The following is a 5,983-nucleotide window of genomic DNA, read 5'->3' as shown; positions in this document are numbered from 1 at the left end:
TTATATGGCTCCCATCTCTTTGATCTTGCTGCCATCTGCGCCTAGAGTGACCTTTTCGACTTCTTTACATCTTTGTAACTCAGGCCGTTTAAAATGGCGTCTATGCCTTTTCCCAGCTTAGTCTGAATGTCGTGTGCCTCCTTACTTAAAATGGCATCCTGCCCTTCCCTGAATCTTAATACTTATTACATTGGTTTAATATAGTATATTTTATACATTCTTCCAAAAATATTGTGAGAGTGAATTCTCTTACTGTTTTAAATTCATCTTTATGTATTGATTTTTGGTTCAATGTCTTGTCCACAATGAATAGTAAATAAATGTTGGCTAAGCAAAACTATACTAGTTAAGACTAATAGAATAGGTGACTGACCAGGAGATCATTTATCTTATTTAATTTTAACGTGGACAAAAAGGCCAGAAAATAATACATATAATTTCACCTTATAATTAATAAACTTTTGATTTAATTGTAATTTTAAATAATATTATGAAAATAAGTTAAAGCGATGATTATCTGTGATAGAGTCTTTCAAGATGGCCATGATCAATTTTTCCTTTCCTTTGTGACTTTGTTTCTTTTTCATCAAGAGGTTGTGTTTATTCCCTTCCCCTTAAATTCAGAATTCAGGCTGGGATTATAACTTACCTTGCTTAACAGAGTGTAAAAGAAGTGCCTGAAATGAGGTGAAAAGCTTCCACTTTTTGTTTTGGGGCACTCAGCTGCAATATAAGTGGTGTATCTTCCCAATATCACCATGTAGTATTGTGAGCATGACTAACCTAATTGTGTGAAGAGAAAGAGGTCACATAAAAAACAAAACAAAACAAAAAGCCCTGACGTGTGACCTGACATGAAGCTTTTTCCGCCCAGGTCTGCAGTCAAGTAAAATGCACCCAAATGAGTAATCCCAGCCAATGCCACCTGGAGCAGAATAACCTCTCAGCTCAGCTCATCTAACCTACAGAACCATGAAAAAGTAATAGATAATAGTTCTAATCCACAAGGTTTAGGGTGATTTGTTGAGTATTGATAGATAATGGTCATACCCATATTTAGCTTGATATTTCCTTTAGAAATGAATCTTAACTTGATGACTTAGTACTAAAATGGTTGGCTTATGATAATGACCCTAGAATTGATTATAGTCAAGCCTGGTCATTCAGTTTACAAGAGTCCACCAAGTGTTTCTGTGAAAGTGGAGCATTATAGAATGCCTTATAAGATGGGCACAACAGAATTGTGCACATTGCTTTGTGGTCATATGAACACAGTAGACCCTCATTAGTGGAACGATGAGTACATAAGAAATATGAGAAAAATAATAGCTGGTGGAGAAGACTCTAAGTAAAGGAAAAATCTTGACATCATTAGGAGTAAACTTGCTATATTAGGGTTCTGCAGAGAGACAGACCAATAGGAGATATGTATATGAGAGAGGCGATTTTTTTTTTTTTTTTTTTTTTTTTTTTTTAGGGAAATTGGCTTACAGTATTATGGAGACTGAGAAGTCTCATGATAGACAATAGGCTGTCTGCAAGCTGAAGAACCAGGGAGGCCAGTTGCTTTGCTGTCCAAGGCTGAAAGCCTTAGAAACAGGGAAGCCTGTGGTGTAACTCAGTTTGTGGCTGAAAGCCACAGAGTGCAAAGACCAGAGAACCTGGAGTTTTAATATCCAGGGGCAGGAGAAAAAAGGTGTCCCAGATCCAAGAAAGAAGAAATGAATTTGCCTTTTCTCTGCCTCTTTGTTCATCTGCACCCTTCGCTAGTTGAATGGTGCACGCCCACATTAAGGGGGGATTTTCCTCACTAAGTCTACAGACTTACATGCCAATCTCCTAGGGAAACACTCTCAATGACACATCTAGAAATCATGTAGTACCAATTCTCTTGGTATCCCCTAATCTGGTCAAGTTGACACCTTGCTTACTTGCAATAATGCAACTTTCTAACAATATGTTTAATATAATGCTAGTAATGACAAGAACAATAAAAAACACATTTTACTGAGTTCTTTTATATGCTTAGAAAATAGTATCTCATTTAATGCTCAGAATAACCACATGAGACAGTTGCTATTATTATAGCTACTTCACAGTTAATTAAACTGAAATATAGAGAAATTAAGTAACTTGTACCAAGCCACATGACAAGTGATAGAGTCTGGCTGAAAATTGATCATCTGATACTAGACCCCTCAATATTAACTGCTGGTTATATTAATATATAATGTCTGTTAACATAATCACCTATTTTATATATATATACATATATATAAATGGGCAATATTCATAATTCTACTGCGTGTGTGTGTGTGTGTGTGTATGTGTGTGTCTATTATGCTTTTCTTTAAAACAAATACTGCCGTGACAAGATGTTTTGGAACGCAAAGGTCCTCTATATTTCAGTGTCAAAGGTAGTACATAGCTTTGGTAAATGACTTCCCTTTACTGATAGCCTGACTGCATCTACCTTCCCCTTCCTTCTATCCCTTATTTGGATGTTGGTACTAGAATTACCTTCTCCAGTCCTCCTCGCTGCTCATTGATCAGCTCATGAACCAACTGGGCTACGTATATCCATTACTAAAGAACAGTAACCTGATGTTAGGACAGAGTAAAGGTACTTGAGTATAATACATAATCTATTGTTTTCTCATTACTTCTTCCTCAACTATTATTCCTTAGTTCTCCAAATAGGAGAAAATAATTTTTACCTCTTTTCAAATCACAAGAGTGATTGTAGAAGTGATTTTAAGCATTCAGGCACATACTCCCATGCACACATAACAAACTCTATTCCACCCATCAGCTTAATGTTCTTGGCAATTTTTTTAACTCACACTGTGGGCAACCACTGCCAGCTTCAATTGGCTTGCTGCCTTTATTGATGTTTTCAGGACCCAAGACCTTTTTATTCATGTTTCCCATTAATCTCAGATGCTTTACAACATTTCTAAAGACAGGAGAACATATTGGGTCAAATTTACAGCTATCTTTGAACTCAGTAGTTGAATCTGCTAAGTCAAACCCAGGTTTCAGCCAGCAAAGTAGCTTTGAAATGCTGAAAAAGACTCAAAAGCTTTCTTAGGTGTCAGTTCCTCATGGGAGAAAAGAGAAGGGAATCGCATTTCGATGATTCAAATCTAGGTATATCACAAGTGCAGCCTGTTTATTTTATTTTTAGTGGAGTGAGAAGAATCACCTATTGAAGATGCTTTCTTATATCCACATATTTAGTCTGTTTTTTTAAAAAGTTTAAACCCATCACACACTACAGAGGCGACATATTTTTATAAATCACATGCTTTCATCTTATATGATATCTTAGTAATACAGTAATTCTTTAATATAAGGCTTACAAATATTTTTTAAAACTTTTCAGCATAATTATTTGAAGAATAGGGCTAGTATAGGCCACAACTATAAAACATGGCATTTATTTTTGCTTCCCTTTCATCTTTCTTCCAGTCCTTTGTATTACCCACCAGGTATACCTACCTTGGGGCCCATCCATCAGTCCTTCAACTCTCAGCAATAACCTGTTACTTTGAAAATAAATGGTATTTTCTCTGGGCAAAATTAAGAAGTTAGTCAGCCCTCTTTTGATCTTTATGACGCTTTTCAACATTTCCCAACGCTGCTTACTTTCTCTTCCTTCAGGTGTTAGAAAATCTCCTTTTTAAAATATCCCCTCTCACTCCATCAGATAGGGGAAGTAAATAGCAATATTCATTATTTTATTACCTAATCATAAGCTAAAACAAATACATTTTGACCAAATATATATCAAAAATTATACTTTAAGTTCAATTTCTGAGTTTTAATGGTGGCAATGTTAGGTTTTAGCCTCCTTTAAATGTACTTTAGAGTATGAGAATATGTGTGGGGATATGTTTCAAAGATAAAGAACCCCTGGAGTTACATGTTTAATCCAAAGGTAGACTTGCAAGTATTACTGACTTGAGAATGAAGCAGTGTAGTGGGGAAGGGAAAATCTCCTCATGCCTTCCCAAGGAAGACAAGCAAGTGCAGGGCCAGCCAAGGCTTCTTACCTAGGCTTCCCTTGTATTTGGAAAATGTATCAGCCAGATGTCAGCCACAGATAAATCACTAAAACCAGCCTAGCAATTTTAAGAAGAAATGGCTTAAATATAGGGAAATATAGAATTATAAGATAGTTGGAAGTACTGAAGGACAGGCTCTGGGTTGGCCTCTGTAATTCTACCACAGACCAGGCCCTCCAGGGATGCTGCCAACTGTCACCATTAGAAAGGTGGGTGATTGGAAAACAACCACTTCCTGGTTGTCTTAGATGAAATTCCAAGATCAGGAAACTGCTACACTATTAGATGAAATTCCAAGATCAGGAAACTGCCACACTATCTCGTTAGAACTGCATCAGCTGACATTGAATTCCTAGAATCCACGGCTTCCCTCTCAATCTCAATTCACTTTCAAATAAATGATTTTTCTTTAATGACAAATTATAGTCAGAACCTAAGTCACTTTCAGAGGTGTAGCTGCAAGGGAGTCTTGAAAATGCAGATTTTTAGCTTTCTAGGCCCTATGGTACAGAAAACGGTGAGAAAAGATACCAAAGGGAGTCAATCCTGATATGTTAAGAATGCAAGTGCTCAAGTCATTTGTATGACCCCTGATCAAAACAGTTACACATTGCAAAAAAAAAAGGCATTGCCTAGATAAACAAAATATTCTTGAATCATTTGCTCTAAACTAGGATATTATTTCTAGGCCTGTATTCTATTTATTTGAAACACTTTTTCTATCTATATTATTGATGACAGCAATTAGATATTAACATCTAATATGTCTGTCATAAGGAAAGATATTGTGTTAATAAAATTCAGTAATGATATAATTTAATGTCATTTGTTTCTGATATTAAGTTCTATATTTCAAAACATTTTTCTATTAAAGGATTGATAATTCTGAATTCTGCAAGGAAGCGAGAACAACATAAACTGACTTTTTATTAAACTGGAGAAACATTTAGGAATAAATGATTGATATGTTGAATTGTCTCTTGCAGGTAGGTAAAGGTACTTGGAAAACAAAACATACTATCTTTCATTCTTAGTGAGGTGATTAAATGAGATCAAGTATGGCAATCTGAACTATCTCTGTGAACTTTAATAAGCTACTCTTAGGGAGTCTGAACTGAAGACTGTGCAAGCATATAGAGGCTCCTAAGTTCAGAACAATTAAGGGGGTAGAGGAGAGAACACATCATTATTATAATACAAAAGTAAAAGTGCAATTTACCCTGGTAAAAAAAAAAACGCACTACAAAAACCTGAAAACGTAGGGGAAAAGTGCTTTTTAAATTTTTCAATTATTAAAAACAAGTGAAAGATAATAAAAAATGCATGAATTATATAGCTGAAAATATATGCTAATAAGAGAATAATTACACTATACTTTAGTGGACCTGAGCAAAATGTAAATATTATAAAGAAACACAAACATAAAATATATATTTAAACTTTAGTACACAATATGATGCTATTGTAGAATTTTTCCAATTGTTGAAGACAATGATAAAAGTGAAAACTGGGCTGGCTGCTGTAGCTCACGCCTGTAATCCCAGCACTTTGGGAGGCCGAGGCTGGCAGATCACCTGAAGTTGGGAGTTCAAGACCAGCCTGACCAATGTGGAGAAACCCCATCTCTATAGAAAAAATACAAAAATTAGCTGGGTGTGGTGGTGCATACCTGTAATCCCAGCTACTAGGGAGGCTGAGGCAGGAGAATTGCTTGAATCCGGGAGGCAGAGGTTGCGGTGAGCCAAGATTGCACCATTGCACTCCAGCCTGGGCAACAAGAGCAAAACTCTGTCTCAAAAAAACAAAACAAAACAAAAACAAACAACAAAAAAAAAAACGTGAAAACTGAAGTGAAAGTGGTAATATGCAGGAAATTTTATGGTTTTTCCAAATGTATGTAACAGATTTCCATGGTG

Source organism: Macaca mulatta, chromosome 3 (genome assembly GCF_049350105.2).
Source record: "Macaca mulatta isolate MMU2019108-1 chromosome 3, T2T-MMU8v2.0, whole genome shotgun sequence".
In the NCBI taxonomy this organism is placed as follows: Eukaryota; Metazoa; Chordata; class Mammalia; order Primates; family Cercopithecidae; genus Macaca; species Macaca mulatta.
Note: the sequence above shows the minus strand (reverse complement) of the source record.